This window comes from Raphanus sativus, chromosome 8, assembly GCF_000801105.2.
Source record: "Raphanus sativus cultivar WK10039 chromosome 8, ASM80110v3, whole genome shotgun sequence".
Classification (NCBI taxonomy): domain Eukaryota; kingdom Viridiplantae; phylum Streptophyta; class Magnoliopsida; order Brassicales; family Brassicaceae; genus Raphanus; species Raphanus sativus.
This window is the reverse complement of record NC_079518.1, coordinates 24,359,367-24,377,266: the sequence shown is the minus strand read 5'-3', so window position 1 is coordinate 24,377,266 and position 17,900 is coordinate 24,359,367. Positions and strand designations below refer to the sequence as shown.

General features: G+C 31.5%; 1 long non-coding RNA gene across 50 annotated transcripts; it reads right to left on the bottom strand.

Annotated features, from left to right (window-relative positions):
• Positions 1-4,550: 4,550 nt before the first annotated feature.
• LOC108822325 (uncharacterized) lies at positions 4,551-17,211 on the bottom strand. 50 transcript variants are annotated; one of them, XR_008937807.1, is made up of 20 exons: positions 16,593-17,211; positions 16,381-16,432; positions 15,890-16,277; positions 15,515-15,805; positions 13,712-15,352; positions 12,242-13,588; positions 12,093-12,163; positions 11,945-11,988; positions 11,760-11,872; positions 11,490-11,593; positions 11,203-11,263; positions 10,949-11,033; positions 10,740-10,814; positions 10,369-10,418; positions 9,283-10,273; positions 7,621-9,094; positions 5,852-6,195; positions 5,731-5,779; positions 5,015-5,632; positions 4,551-4,920 (listed from the first exon to the last, which is right to left on the bottom strand). It is a non-coding gene; the product is annotated as an uncharacterized LOC108822325 (long non-coding RNA). The 50 variants fall into 50 exon arrangements; XR_008937815.1 differs by having other exon boundaries at positions 10,969-11,263; XR_008937800.1 differs by having other exon boundaries at positions 9,283-10,418.
• Positions 17,212-17,900: the final 689 nt, after the last annotated feature.

Sequence of the window (17,900 nt, the reverse complement as noted above, 5' to 3'; positions counted from 1 at the left end):
GAAAGACCATAATGCCATTAATGAATTTTTTAGTTTGTTCATATCATTAAGGACATTTTTGGAAAATTTAAAATATTCATTAATGGTATAATTCAGGAATGATCCTATTTTAATGGTATTGATAATGTAGCTATAAGAATTAAATGAGAAAAACTAAAAATGAATAGAAATTCCTACAACCATATTTTTCTCTACATCTTATTAAATAATGGTTAGAAAATATGGTTGTTACAGATATTTTCTTTTAATTTTTGGCTTTACCTTTAAAAATTAGATAAAACATGATTGGTAACTTTTATGATTTGTAGATATAAATTAAAACTAAATAAACTTGCTACATTTCAACCAATCACCTGCAAAATCTTGTTTAACAAATAAAAAGTAATATGTTTTCGTTTAGTTAGATAAAATAAAATTTTAATTTGATTAAAAATTTAATTATATTAGCCCTAATAATTAATAAAATTAATCATTTAGTTTATATTATATTGATATAAGATGATTATACTTTCTTATAATATGTAATTAAATATAAATATGACCTAAATATTTTGGGGTTAAACTATACTAAATCTTTTTTATTTTATTTTAACCACCTAAGTACCCCTAATTTACCAGCCAATATACTATACTCTAGGTTGCACGAAGCTTCATCGGACGTCTGCTTCCCGCTATGGAACTGGAATCGGAATTGGAACCTTGTGGAAGCTTACGGAATCTCGCTTCCAAAATGGTTCTAAAATATTCTCTTCAAAACACATTGGAAGCTTATGATTTCGTTTTGGAACCACGCTTCCGTTTTTTTCTTAAAACACAATGTCATAAATCAAAAAAAAAACATAAAACCATAGTTTTTTATTTATAATAAATCCAAAATTTAATAATAATGAAATATAGAGAATAGAAATATACAAATATTAAAAGTAATACTATAAATTATCCTTATGCATTGAAGTTTTTATTAAAGATATAGCATATATTCAAATATAATGTGTCAATAAATTTATGAAGAATTAAAAATAATTATTATATTTAAAAAAATTAATTTAAGTGTTTTCACAGTTTTAATATGAAATTATTATTAATGAATAAATGCTTTGTTTAAACTTAAATCATATAATTTTTAGTCCTAAATTTATAAAAAATCTTATATTTTAATATATATTGAATATACGTTTAGAACACATACCCGCTTTATATATATATATATATATATATATCTTATTAATATTAATTAAATTTTATTTTGGCTCGGACACAATTATTAAACTTACTAAATTTATGTGGAATAGGTTTATACTGTTTATTACTTCTTTTATTTCCTCAAGAGTGTTGACTGTAAAATTTTTGCATAGACTAAAAATAATTAAAATATATTTACTTATCAATTACACTTATTTAACTAATATTATTTTAGATAAATAAAATTATTTGTAAGATCATTCCATTTTGTTATGAATATTAAGTTTAAAATAAGTGTAAATTACATTGAAATTCTAAAATAACACTTTTGTGTGAGAAAAATTTGCAAAGTTTACACTCTTTGTAAAACATTTTACACAGGAAGTATGATTTTATTTGACTTATAAACTGGAAAATGAAGAGTATTTAAACAAAAATAGTTAACTGGTTCAAGCTATAATGCGGATTAAATACAACATTTTATCTTAATCGTATGTATATAAATTTCAAAAAAAAAAAGATATTATATCCTACTTCTAATAAGTTTTGATATAAATTCATTCATTTTATATGGACAAAATCATATATAACCTATTTTAAATACTGTTCCCTAAATAGTTTCTAATATCACAGTTACAAAATAAGTTTCATTAAAGGTGTACATGACAATTATATATGGATTTTATAATTTAATTAATTTTTATTAGATATATAAAGTACATAAATATTAAAAATTCAAAAAACGAAACAATTTTGTCCAAGTTTTTTTGTCAAATTTTTATTTTCAAAAATAAAAATTTTAAAAAGGTTCTGATCTTTTTTGGAAATATTTTTAAGCAAACTTTTTTGGATGTATATAATATCTTTCTAAATTTGTAAAAAGGAATGAATTCAATGCCTTCATAAAAGTGTAACTAGACTTCTTGAATGTAATTATATGTATATTTATGAAGATCTTCCTAAATTCATATGACAATCTTTCTTAATTTGATCTATACGCATAACTAGAAAAACGTTACTGAACTAATAATAATTTTCTAAAATTACAAAGATATGTCAAAATATGTATAACATATTTAGAAAATTTAAATATCAAATTCATGAAGGCCTTCCTACAACTTTATGAAGATGTTATATGTATTCAAGAGTATCTTACTAAATATATATATATAATTCAAACTCACTATGATATTCTTAAAAATTTATGAAGGTCTTCCTAAATATATATTAAGAATTTATTTTTAAAATATGTATTTATAAAGTTGTCTAAATTTTATAAAGATATTATACATAGTTATCAATATCTTCATCAATTTTTAGTAGATGTTATACATATTGAGTAATGTTTTTCTCAATATTCATATAACTCAATTTTAGGAAGATATCATACACTTTAAGAAAAGATTTTCATAAACGATTTTAAGAAAAATTATTTTCAAAAAGAATAAAAAATAGCAACACACAAATTTCGAACAAGAAAAGTTTCAAATTTTTTTGTTGAGAAACCAAAATACTCTATTTAAATATTTATTTATATTTATAGATAGGAAATAGATATAATTGTAATTTACGTCTTTAATGAAATCTAGTTTGGTCACTTTTAACCATTGTAGTCAAGTGTGGAAACAAAATCATATTTTAAGACTATTTAAAGGTGTATTTTATAATTTATATTTGAGTTTATTTCAGAATTAATTTTAGTTATGTAAACATAATATATATATTTTACATTAAGTTAAAATAATAAGATAATTTTATTAAGCTAAATATATAATTTATTTAGCTTGAGCACACAAAACACAAAAATTGGTAAAAAATAACATCTTACCAATTTTGAAAGTTTGAAGACTTTCGAAGAATTCTTCTGGAGACGTCGAGAAGTCTCCTAAGAAGTCTGCTATGAAGTCTGATGTATTGAGATCTAAAAAAACCGGCATATCTAAATGTTTAAAATGATTTCAACCAGAGAAATATTTCAAAAATAAAAATTTAAGTTTAAATAAGGAGAAAACAATTATAATAAATTTAATATATTTTTATTTCAATTTAACGTCCAAAAAAATATTTTATAGTATTTAAAAATATAACTTTCAAAACTAAACAAATAACAAAAATATGTAATCACAATGATTTTGAATTTATATTTTTATTTTTATTTGGTTTTAACATACAAGAAATGAATATATCAAAAAATTAATGATCTATATATTATTTTTATAAAGAAATATAACCCATGAAAGATAAAATTTAAGCTAAAATAATAAGATTTTATTAAGCTAAATATATAATTTATTTCGATTGAGCACACAAAACACAAAAATTGGTGAAAAATAAAATCTTACCCATTTTGAAAGTTTGAAGACTTTTGAAGAATTCTTGTGGAGACGTCTGCCAATGAAGTCTGAAGTCCAATATTGTCCTCATGTCCGCAAAAATGCATATCCAAAATGTTAAAATGACTTTAAAATAGAGAAAAAAACTTCAAAAATAAAACATCCTATGCTTAAATAATAAATAAAACAATAACATTAGGTTAAATTTATAGCTTTTCGAATCTAAAATATAAAACACATAAAAATACATATCAAAAATTTATAAATTTACCTTTAAATGAGTGTAAGATGAAAACCATGGAATGAAACACCTACAAAGCCAAGATAAAATAGTGAGAAAGACATGAAAAATAAAATTTGGTGTCTTCAAGTTCCAAGATATTAGAGAGAGGATGAAGAGTTTAAGAATAAGAAACATTATATTTTTTGTTGTCGTCATTTGAGAGGAACAGAGAGAATGTGTAACATTTTTTGTATATGAAAAGACAAAAATTCCAATTAGGTTAACTATTTTTGGTTTGGAAGATTTCTTTGGAAGTATTATAATATAAAATGCACCAAAAAGTCTTACTAAAAGAAAACATACTTTTTACAAGGGCTATATTCCTTGTTAATACGTCGTAATAGGCGTATTATGACGAATTAACAAATAAACGTGTTTCGTTGTTTACGATCTGTAATGAAATTTTTATCGTAACTTCCTTGTTAATTTTTTATGACGAAACGGGTTCATCGTAAATGCATTGTAATGCTTTGATGTAAATGCCTCGTTATACTTCGTTGTAATATTTACGTTAAATACATGTACATGTTATGATAAATTTACAAGTATTTCGATGTAATATCGTTGTAAGTTTTACGAAGGCTTCAGAAATATTTCCTTGTAAACAACTTGTAAATCTTACAAGAATTTTACAATGTCTTCGTTGTAAATTTTTCGTAAACCTTACGTTACATCTCCAATTAATAATATATATAATATTTTATATATATATATAGTATTTAAATTTTTAAAAATTTAAAATTATGAAAACGAAATATTGAAAATTTAATAATAAAAATGAAATATTATATAAAAGTAATAAAAATTATTAAATATATAATACAAAAAAATATAAAGCTAATGCATACGCCGTCGAAGCCGTCGAAGGGGAGGCCCTCGTTTCCAAAGAGTCTCGATACGTGTATCCGGGGGAGGCTGATGCGTCCCGAGAGCCTGTCGTCTAGCATCCGACGCTCTCTGCATAATCAGGTTCCAACGGCCATAATGTCGAGCAGATCCTCAAGAGAAGCTGCTGATCCTCAAGGGAGTCCAAGCGAAGCTGCTGCTCATCTATCCGAGAAGTTTCTTGGTCATGTCTTGAAGAGTAGGACGAAGTCTCCCTTGCGATTTTGTTGACGGAACCTATTCCCATTGTCCGTACCTCCTTTCTAAGAGTTACTTTTAAAAAACATACTAGTTTAATTAATTATATTAAATATATATTTAAAAAAATTACCTCTTCGAAGATCTTGTCCACGTCTTATGTAGACAATCTGACGGGTAATCTATTGGGAGACTGCTGGGTTAGTTGTGTGTCTCCTGCTCTTGAACCCGAGCAGACACGTCGTGGAAGATTTTCTACGACCGTGGATCTACAAAAATCACGTCTGATTTGGCGTGAGTCATCTTGAATAGCTTAGACAAAGATGGTAAAACTCCCTTCTTTTCAGCCTAGATTTTTAAAAAATAAATAAATTAAATAGTAAATATAATTAATTAATAATATTTATAAAAGAAATAAATTAAATATTAAAATAAAAGTAACGTCTTCTAGACAGATTCCAACGCAGAATTTTGGCCCGGTTCTATGAACCATGGGCAAGTGACCATCCTTGTCCCTCGTCCTCCGCGAAGCGGAGCACGAACTGACCTTAAGGACCGAGGAAGGTAGCTTCCAATAGGCGATGAGGCCATCCCATACATCCTTCGTGATCTCAGTGGGATTCACATCATAACCGTAGATCTCCCATTTGTCCTTCCAATCCAAGACGGTGTTTCAAAAGCGGATCTTTTCTTTTGTAACAAATTCGGCCTTCACCCTTTCGTTGATTGCTAAGGACCAGTGCCACCTTTGCTGAATCAAAAAAAGTTTTAAGATATTAAAATAATTAATTAATTATTAAATAGAAAATTGAGAAAAGTCCAGTTCAGTTGGAATTCGACGAAATATACCTTGTTCGTCTCTGAAACTCTCTGGTCAACACGGTTTTTTGCTCCAAAACTGCAAATATGCCAACTTGTTAGAAAATGAATATGATGTAAAATTTTAAAATAATTAACATAAAAAACCTACCAATAAGTACTCTGCAGCCGATCGGGGTCCAAAATATCTAAGCCCTCTCGTCCAGGCTGTGAAAAAATATCTTCCACTGTGTATCTAGCATATGGTGCAGATGGAGGCACACACAAATCTGGATGAACTCCAGCTGGTGGGGCAGGATCAGATGCAGCAGGTGGAGCTTCTAGGGGAGAAGGTGGAGGCGTCTAAGAGGGTATCTGAGGTCCAGAAGGAGGAGGGGTCCAAGAAACTCTATGAGATGTCTGAGAGTCAGGAACTACCTTGGTAAATGATAGGCCGGGAAAAGATGTCCCGATACCATCGCCAAACATAGGTGATGGTTTCATCCTAGGAGCCATCTAAATTAAAAAAAAACATTGTAATCAATTTAAAAACCGCAACCTAATATTTGAATATAGTTTTGTTATCTAAACCAACCACCTAAACTAATAACCTAAACTAATAACCTAAACTAACCACCCAATACCTAAATATTATTTTTTATTATAAATTTTCACGTTAAAAATTAGAATAGTTAATATCAATATTATCCTTAATGAATTTTTATATTTAATTTATTATATAATTAAAACTAATTTTATATTATTAATATTAGATCTATCTGTTATATCAGATAACAGATAAATATTGTGACAAAATACTGTGAGTGGTTAATCGTGATATTACCCTTAATGGTAAAATATATAACTAAAATGAGTTTTATTTTACTAATTTTTATTTATTTGTTATATTAGATAATTAATAATAGTTTAATATAATAAACTGTCAAGAATATATTTTAAAAAGAAAGATAATTCTTAGATATATTATTTCCTTATCTGAAAATATTATTTTCTACTATAAATCTCACGTTAAAAGTTATAGCAGTTAATATCAATGTTAACATTAATAAATTTTTATATTTAATTTATGATATAATTAAAACGATTTTTATATTATTGATATTAGTTTTTTAGTTATATTAGATAATTAATGATAATTTAATATAATATATTTAAGAAGTAAGATTATTGTTAGATATAATTTTGAATATACAATTTAAGAAATTAAGATATAATACATTTTATAGTTAAAATAATAATAAATCAAAAACATTTGTATAAATATATTTTTAAAATATGTATAATATATGTAAGTGTTTTAGAAATTTGAACACAATAATAAGCTATATATTTTTGATAGATAAAAAATTGGTCATATATAGATAATTGATATTTAGTTTATACTTTTAAAACATAAATAATAACTTTTTTATTTTGTAAAAAAACATATATAAACATAAATAATAATTTATCATGTTGTTTTTTTTTGAATTAATAAGATATAAACTAATAAGTGAGGATTTTCAAGAAATCAAGTCCTGATACTAGCAACAAATTTGATAACAATTTAAACCTTAAACCTCTTCAAAATTGCATAAACTTTACTTAAACCTCTATTGTAGAATATCTCAAAGTTTAACATGCATCCTGTAAACCGCCTCAGTAAAAGAAATAAATAAAAGTTTTTGTATTTCTTTAAATAGGTCAAGCAATGGCTTTATAAGAGAAGGCAGATAAAACAAAACCTGCCTCAATAAAAGAAAGTAGTGAAATATATATCATGCACAAGTTAACGGGGAAAGAAGGTAGAACCCAATATTCAGAAATTTGTTAACTTAATTAATCTGAATGTGAAAAATAATGTATAATGCTATTGATGAAGAAAGTCTGAAAGCTTAATAAGAGACGAGGACAACAAGAATCAGATATCACAAAACCTACCACATGAAACCTCCTTGGACACATTTCGATCTAACGGCCCATCAGATATGGGTGACAACTATGAATGAAGCTCTCCACTCAGCCAATGGGAACCCAAAACTTAAATCCTCTGAACCTAACTAAAATGACAAAAGTAAAGTAACTTATACAAACAGAAGGAGGTCAATGTTAATACACATAGCTTGATATACATACACCACTAACGCTCTCCAACATAAGCAGAAACTGATATGGTATCTCCAAGAAGGTTCTCTCACACTCGCAATACTGATACTTAACAAATGGTCTGTAAATATTTATCGAAAGGGAGAGAACAACAAATGACTTGCAACATTATGAAATATTTCAGAAAACATAATTATGAAGTAAATTTCGTATCTAATCTACGATGAACAACTAAACCCATAAGAAAGCATTGTTACTATTAGCAAAAGCAGAAGACAGAAGTAAGGCAAATGTAGGAGCTACTGATATAGAAAACATTATCAAATATAGAGCTTTGCGTCACAATACTAGCAAATAGAAGCAATCAAGAGAGCACGTACCCTTAAAACCAAGTAGAAACATATAAAGCAGTATCACAACACATTATTATACCAACTAATCACATAAACTCAGAAACCTTCAACAAAAAATTATCTCAACTGAAGAAAAGAAGGGAACCTGAAAATTCTATGATGGAACAGGAAAATCTATACTCATCTTGAACGACAACCTATAACAAAGATATGTAATGTATAAATCATATTGTCTACAAGGTATGCGGGACAAGGATACGCGAGATAAAATCAAATTCCCTTGCATAAATTCTCCAAACACAGCCCTTCGATTCAAAACCTCTTCTACATCTTCCAGACACGACCTGTAAACCTTTTAAATTCAGAGAAAATCACTCCAAAACCCAATAGGACACGGATTAACCTAACTGAAAAAAAGATTGATGCCACGCGGCAACAAATGCTGCCATAACGTTCCTCTTGACCTGGCTAAAAGACCTGACAAAAAAGGCTAATATCTAAAACAGGAAAATCTCATGGACAAGAAAGAAGTAAATCATCAAGAGTTTAAGAATCCGAGTTTTTTTAAGTCGCAGAAGCTTTCATCTTAAGCCTTTAGCATTTCCCTATAATGAAGGATTAGAAAGATCATAATACCGGCTTCTCCGTTTGCCTTTTCCACATACCTATAATAATAAGTGAAGCGAGACTTGAGCTCTTGAACAAGCAAGCATATGTGACCAAGATTTAAGCTGAAATATAGACGAAAAACCCCATACAGAGAATTGAACCACAAAATCAAGATCTGAAGAGCCTTCATCAACATATTATCTCAGCTGAAGAACACAATGATCAAAATGTATCCGAAGAACCTTCATCAGCGCTAAAACAAAAAAGGTAGGTAGTGCATGAATGGATCAAATAGTGGATGTAACTGGCGATGTTCGATGTCCATCAAGAAAGCCAAATGACTTTACCTGAAATGTACAGAAAATAATCCATGTAAAATAAGATGATATCAGAAGGTGATAGGCCATCCCACATGCAAGATATTAAACAAATCCGACAGAAACTGCTTCTACAAGATTGCTGCATCAGCTGAAAATTTGATAGTTGGTGGAATTTGTTACACACTCTAATAAACATGATGTTGTCTCTAACATACCTGCTCATCTCTAACATCACTTTTGAGCTTCTTCCCTCCGAATGTTAGTTAATACGGCATGAAAACAAGTGAAGTCACTGAAAAATAACAAACGTACCTGGATACACAATAAGTAAAAACATACCTGGTAGAAGAAAAACTTGAATGCGAATGGTTTCATGAAAAAAATATCCTCAACAAGCATCTATTGACCTGCACACCATCAGTCTGGGAAGAAAATAAAGCGACAAGAAAACAGAGGTCACTTAAAAGAGAGCAGAATAAGGCTTACACACTCGGTGCCTGCAAGTTGCAATAAGCAGAGGTTTGGATCCAAGTATTGTTGTGACACATTAAACAGAAAGCTATCTTTCGACTCAAAGTAAGCACAAGGGAGTTTGTAACTTCAGCATACCTAAAATGAAGGGAAATAAATCATGTAAAAGAGAAGCCATATAAAGCATGAAATCAACAACACTAACGTATAAGGCCATCCCTGACGTTAATAACAATATAGATGATTAATGTTGTAAGAACCAAAACTTGGCGGATAAATGACATAAACAAAACAAAAGACCACCAATTCAGTTAAGAAAACTTTTAACTTGACGGTTTTGGTTCCTAATACACAGAAGCAATAACTGACATCAACAAAAGAAAACAATGAACTATAAATATACAGAAACAAGCCACCAATGCATTCAGGAACCAAAAATACAGGAAAACCAAGCGGGAACAATGCCACTCGAGCCTATTATCTTTCTTGATTTGGCAGCAAAACTTCAAAACCAAAGCTCGGTGGAATCCAAGAAGGAATTAGAGAAGTTTTATGCACTCACAATTTTTAAGGTAAAATTGAGAAAACACTCCCACAGAGAAGCAAACCGTTAAGAGCTCAAGAATCTGATCTGTTACCAACTACTAGGATCAAAGCACTGCGAGCATCTTTTGGCCTGCAGAAATATTACGGCAAACATGTCCAAAAGGAACTGCTTCTGCGTCCTCCACATACCTTTGATAGAGAGAAGTATTTCAAAAGTTATGCCATCAAAAGCAACCTAATAAAAATCAAGAAACAATAAAGGAGAGAACAGGTTCTTTCGTAACTTGAATTCAGACAAAAAAACTTGAGTACGGGGAATCCTTGAGACCATTTACTGTCAAGGAAAACAAGTAATAAGACACATTTATACCTAACTCAAACTGAGATGCAGTTTGCAGATACTGTCATATACACACAAATCAAATCAAGAGCTGACTTATCTGAAAATGGTAGCATCCAACAGAACACATCTTATGTCCTAAATGACTTTATCAGCAAATAAAATGAATATAAAAACTCAAAAAGTCTTTAGTATCACCATAAGAAAGCAGAAGAACCAAAAAACAATAACTTTAGGACCCCAAGATTTCAAATCAGAATGCCTAAAAATTGCAGGTTGGTACGATGGGCATCAAAAGTGATGAAATAACCAAACCCCTGATAGGTGATAACAGAAATAGCGGTGGCTCCAATCTGCACTTGTAAGTCGTAACTGTTATCTCCTGCACATCTGTAATTACATACGTGTAACGTAAGAAAGCCGCTATTGAAAAATAAGTAGCTAACCAGATAATCCCAAAATCATCATATCTGAGGTAAATGTTGAAGAAAAAAATACATGATCCTAAAATACAAATGAGATACCCTCGCACAAAGTAGCAAACCTCCACAGTGAAGAGCTCTGAAGAATCTGAACAAGGACCACTTCAAGCCAACTAATCAAATCACACTGCCAAATACAAAGAGAACACATAAAAATAAAAACTAAACTCAGGAGAACCCCTCGTATCACCTAATATCTAAAGCAAACAAATATCAACCACATAAACCAGAGACAAGAAGCAACCGATCTTTTGAAACCATTCCTCGAGACATCGAACGTGAATTTTTTTTCTGACCTGACACTTAAAAGGCGTTGTCTGGTTCTGTCACGGTTTGAGAAAAGTCTCCAGCTGCAATCTACAAAACAGAGTAAACAAAAAGCTAAATTAATTTAAGAAGAAGAAAGCCACCATTGCAGTTTACGAACCAAACCCCGTGTAACTAGAAAAGGCAAAAGCAAGAGTAGTGACAATGCAATTTAAGCTACTGGTAGACACGAGAACAGAAAAAGCTCAAAACCAACTAATCAAATCAAAGCACAAAGACTTGTCCACAATGAAAAGAAAAAAGCCTTCAATATTACCATAGATCGCTGGAGAAACCTTTTGCTTTACACCAAAATTATGCAGGAGTCACATAGAACTGACGCAAAGGAGGAACAATGAAAATCAGAAACCAGACCCAATCCTGAAATAAATCAGCCACAATCCATGGACAGAACAGTTAAAATGAAGAACTACAAGTCAAATCCATATAAGAGTAACCACAAAAACCTGATAATAAGTGAGCAAAGCAAACAAGGAGCTGCAAATTAAGAACAGAACATACGTGAAAGATTTCCAAATGACTTTACCTGAATCCACAGACAATACATGCAAGGCTAAGATCATATCAGAAGATGATTAAGATATTAACCAGATCCAACAAGTCCTAAGGGAGCTGCTTCTGCTTCCTTTTACAAGATTTCTGCATCAGCTAAAAAATTAGCTACAAAATCCTCTCATAGTCTTTATGTAATAAAATGAAATAGTTACAGACATTCTCATCTCTAAATCAGTGCCACATTTCCTCAGGAACCAAAACTTGAAAACGGCCGGGGTAGAAAAATGAACTTGTGAGCTTCTTCCGTCAGAATGTTAATACGAAATGAAAACAAGTGAAGTCATTGCCAGATAACAAAAAGTACCTGAATACTGGTTGAACAAAAACTTGAATACGAACAGTTTCATGAAAACTACCTCAACAAGCATCTATTGACTTGCAGAACATAACATAACATCAGTCAGTCTGTGAAGAAAATAATGAGACAAAAAACCAGAACAGGGAAAGGCTAACATTCTGGGTGTCTGCAAGTATAAATCCTATTGCATTGTGTCAAATTTAACAGAAAGCTATCTTTCCACTTGAAGAAGTCGCAAGGCAGCTTGTATCCCAGACGCATCTTCAGCATACCTAGAATGAAGGGAAGTAAATCATGTAAGAGAAAATATAACGCATGAAATCAAAAACACTTAAGCCATCCCTGATGTGGATAAGCATATCTGATTAAAGATTTTTAATCATAAAAACTCTGTCAGCGATGCAATTTAGAGACCAACACGAGGATATAAGTAAACCTGTGAAACCAGAAAGTGTTAAAAGGAAAGGGATCAAAAATCAAGGATAGGTGGGGCACCGTATCATACCTGATGCACTGAAATTAACCAAAGAAACTTAGAAATCAAACAGTGAACATAAGTTTATCTGCGAGATTGCACTGAAATTAACCTCCATCATCAACGTATTCATGACCTAACATGATCTAATTACAGTAACCATACAGATGTTCTCATTTTTTTGCTGAGAATGAATATCCTGCAAAAGAAACAAGTGATGTGACTGATAAATAGTATAATAAGCAACTCTTACCAAGTAGAAGCGAAAGGTGTGTATGTATGCTGAGGTAACTAGAAAATTTTCAAACCCTCCTGAGTCGCCTACAATGCAACCAATAAAGTTTGTCTCATTAATCAGGAAACCCAACAATAATTTATTTAAGAATTTTTTTTTTAAAAAACGATGGAGATTTGAAACCCCTGAAAAGTGTAATCGGCAAAAGGAGAAACGCTGAGAACTATCAATTGAAGAGGCAACCATCAGAGACAAGAAACATCCGTCTCCTGCATCATCCACTGTGAATAACACAAGTAATCAACATAAACAGAAAAACCAACAGATGCAATTTGGACAAGAAAAAGGTCAAAAGTAACTTAGAGGTAAAAGACAATGAAAGTTAGTCTTCAGAACCTGTTGCATTCCAGTGATATTGTTATGACACGTCGTTGAACCCTAAAAAAAATTTCTAGCACACAGATCAAGTAACGATAATGGCAGATTGTATAAGTTAACCAGCTAAATCTGTTCCAATATTCTTCAACTTAAAGCCCTAATGTGGAATATCTCAAAGCATGACATGCATCAGTGGAGCCCCAACAAAGTCAATGACATAAACTCAACGAAAGAAGTAGCGTAGTAGAATCAGAAACAAGGAAATGAGAATGACTAATGAGCTAACTGATCATCAGCGAAGAACATAAAGCTTATTTCCTACTTAAAAACCTGATTGAAGTCCCCCGAAAAGCCTGGTAGATTGTATACGTCTCAGATAGAATAAAAAAAGAGAGCTTCAGTCTCGAAATCCATCTAAAAGCACGCAAATAAAAAAACAGAGCAAAGCAATTTTAAGTTAATAGAAGGTAGTAACTTGAACAAGACAAAAAGGAACCATACGAGGTGTTTTCATAAACAACCTCAACAAGTATTTACCTGCAGAACGTCGGTTTGGAAAGAGAATAGGGCGAAAATGAACCAGAGATGTCTAAAACCAGGGCAGGTCAGACCTTATACTCTGAAGGGTTGCAAGTAACAAGCAGAGGTTTTGATCATGTTGCACAATTTAGTATAACCGGCACAATTTAGTATAATTTATGAAAAGTCTCATGTTGCAGAACATAGAAGAACTTAACTTTGAGTTAGATGGAAAGCAGGACATCTAATTCACTTAGAGAACATCAGTTTGCACAGATATCTAATTGACCTGACCATCAGTTTGGGAGAATAGAACGGCAAGGAAGAATAGATTATCAGAATACAAAACAGAGCACGCAAATTTGTACCTTTCTTGCATATTCTTAAAGGACATCTTATTGTCTCCATGCAGGAACATGGATATAACTACAGACAAACAGAGCACGCAAATTTGTACCTTTCTTGCATATTCTTAAAGGACATCTTATTGTCTCCATGCAGGAACATGGATATAACTACAGACAAGTAGACAACCATACAGACTTGTGATGTAATTTCTCCTTCAAATCAGTGGCACATTTCCTTGGTTCCCTAAAAAGAGACTGGTGGTAACTTGATCAGTCAAAAAAACGACTCCTTTGCTTCATTACATAACTTTAATAAATGATAACCTGTAGCAAATTCATGTCTTAAAACAAGAAATCCTGTGAGATTTTCAAGAAACCAAGTCCTGATTGTACTGGCAAGCAAATAGATGACCATTTAAACCTTAAACCTCTTCAAATGCCTAAATTGTACATAAATCTCTATTTATTAACTTAGTTAATTTGAATATAATGCATAATGATATTGATGAAGAAAATCTGAACGCACAATAAGAGGCGAGAACAACCGTACCTACTACCTCGTAGAACAGAATAAAGTTGCAGAGGAGAAAATAATCAGATATCACAAAAACACCTTCCACATGAAACCTCCATTGTCTCCACTCAACTAATGGTAACCCGGAACTTTAAGGCTCTGCACCGAAAAAATTAAAATGACAAAGTAAAGTAACATATATGAACAGAAGAAAGAACCACTAACGCTCTCCAACATTGTACAGTAGCAAGAACCACAAGTCGAATGTCAGAAACTCAAATGGTATCTCCGATTGCGCCACCTAGTGCAACAAACCTCGATTAGCTTGATGTTTCCAAGATGGTTCTCTCACACTCAACACTGATAAACAATATGGAAAATTACCTAAAGGGAGAGAAAACAAATAACTTGCCATCTCCTATTTCGTAATTTTGTAACAGTGAACAGGTAAAACCATAAGAAAGCATTGTGACTATTATCAAACACAAAAAGTAAAGGAAACCTACCTTGCGACTATTAGCAAGCCCAACAAAAAACATCGTGGCCGAAGCAAAGCTCGTAATAAGACACATATATGTACTGTAACTCAAATGATTTCGAAGGAAAAACCAACTCGAAATCACTTCCATAAACAGCAAAGAACAACACATAAATGAAAATTTGCGAATACCTTGGGATCACCAAGAGTGGAGAACATAGCTTTGATCTTTCCGTAAGCAGCATCTACTGATCTTAGCAAAAACATATACACCACCGTTTGATGCAAGCTACACTTCCCACAGAATCTTTCTACAAAATCTGAACATTATTCTGATGATTAAAATTTGACTCTTCCACAGAAGTTATCTGTACTGTAGCCACTTTGACAAGACGTAAAAATGTAAACCTAATTTCTGAGAGACAATTAAAAAAAAAGAGAACATGGCTCATAAATTTTGGGGAAAGAAAAAAATTAACCACCTAACGAGAAAGTGATAGTCAGAGACTCAACGAGTACCGGAGAAGTGTAGCACATGAAGCGGCGGCTAAACCAAGCAACCTTCTTCCAACGGTACTGTCAATTTTTGCATTCAGAACCTCGCTCGAACCAACCAGTTTACAAACAGAAAAGATCAGTTATTGTACACAAACCCAACTGTAGACAACAAAGTATAGTGAGAACAAGCAAAAACAAAACTCAAAAGAACCTTATATATATATTACGGCTGGGAAACCATAGGAGCCACAAGACATATCGCATACCCATGAAATCTAAAAAGGAAACAAACACAGGATATCACACAATCAGTCAGAGGTAAGTTGAGTTAGAAGAAAAGAGAAGGACATCTAATTGACCTGCCCGTGGCTACAAATTCTGAAACTTTGGTGCTGGATCCTACAAGTCACAAGATGTGTCTTATGGCAAAACAAACATTAAACAGTTCCCATAAACAGTAAAGAACAAATTCATGGAGGAAACAAAATTTGCAAATACCTTTGGGTTAAGGATCATCAAACGTGCGGAGCATAGCTTTGATCTTTTCGTGGATCGACTAATGTTTCACTAATCAGTTATATTTATTTAAAAACTAGATGGTATTTGTGTGATCATGTAAGAAAATTAATGAATTATAAAAGATAGTTGCAAACAAATAATACGGAAACATTCATACCTTTGCATCTTTAACATACTGACGGCGAAGAAAAGGAAGCAAATAGGACACCAACTACGGCAAACCAAGCACTGCGAAAGAAGAAAGTATTATATAAGAAAAGCATCATGTTCTGAACAACGGCTTCTCCACAACAAAAAAGCAAACGCCAAACTCAACAGAACCATACATTACCTTATATACACCGCTGTAAAACCATAAGAGCCTCAAAACCAAATCTTGTACACTTGTAATAGAAAAAAAGAAACATAGGATACTATAATCAATCCGAGTGCTAACTTGAGTTGGACAAAAAGGACATCTAATTGAGGCTCATAACAGAGTATCAGTCTAGAAAGAGAATTAACAAAGGAAGAAATAATTACAGACTTGTGATGTAATTTCACCTCTAAAAGAGAAGGGTGGCTCGATCAGTCATAAAAACAACCTATAAGAAAGAAAGACATGTCTTAAAACAAGAAATCCAGTGAGATTTTCAAGAAACCAAGTCCTGAACTGGCAAGAAAATTGATGACTATTAAACTGGCAAGAAAATTTATATCCTCTTCATCCCTTTTGCAACAAGAAGAACCTACCTGCAAAAGAGAGGCCAACTACGCAGTGAAAGTGAGCCGTTTCAAAATACTCTAGAAAAAAGGAATTACATCGAACATGTTAAGAACATACTTTCGAGATGATCGAGATTACGAATTTACGAGACCTAATCGTATCCCTCTGTTACACAACGTCATTCTCAAATAGCGGACCAGTGAAGAAGTTTACGAAGCAAAAACTCTAGAATACAAAAATAATTATGAAAACGTACGACGACCGATGGATTGATTTGATTGTCGTCGACATGAATGATCGATCTTACTCCGCTCCCAAATTAGACTCGATACTCTAATTTACAAACACACGTATTGGAACAAAACCAGAAACGACGACCTACTCGACTGCGAATAACGATCATCGATCCAAACCAATCTCTCTCTCTCGATCGAATCACACGTACGCTTTTATTTATAGTGAATGAGATCTCAACGGTTATATTTTAAGAAAATTCAACGCTTTTGTCCACCTGGCATATGCTTTGATTCTTTTACCGTTGGACTCCATATTGAATTCAACAGGTGTGCATCACTGATTCGTACAGGAATATAACATTCCTTGGTAACACAGACCCAAACTGCTCGTGCGTGTAAAACCTTAAATGATAATTTTTTTTCTCAGAAATTCCAAACACATATTTTAATCTAGCACGTGAAAAAACAAATTGAAACATATAGAAAAAACCCTAAATGATTCTCTTTTAACTTCAAGAATCTTAAACTAAACAAATTACTCTCTCAAAAAAAAAAACTAAACAATTACATCAACATATATTTTATTCTTTAATCAGTTACACATTGGACATTTTAACCGGATAAATAGTCTTTTATTCACACAATGTCAAAATTCGCAAAATAGTCTGTTGTTCAGAAAAAAGAAATCAAACCGGTCTTGGTTTGATGTGACTTAAAAAACAAGGAAATATTATAAGTTAATCCAACTTTAATTACTGATTAGTTTGTAAAAAGGAAATAGTCAAAGTTAATCAAATTTAATGACTGATCAGCGGATAATTAATTACAACACAAAACCTATATAACCGACCAGATAGAGATCGAGAGTGTTCACTTTGTTATCTTTTTTTCTTTCTCCAACGCGAAAAA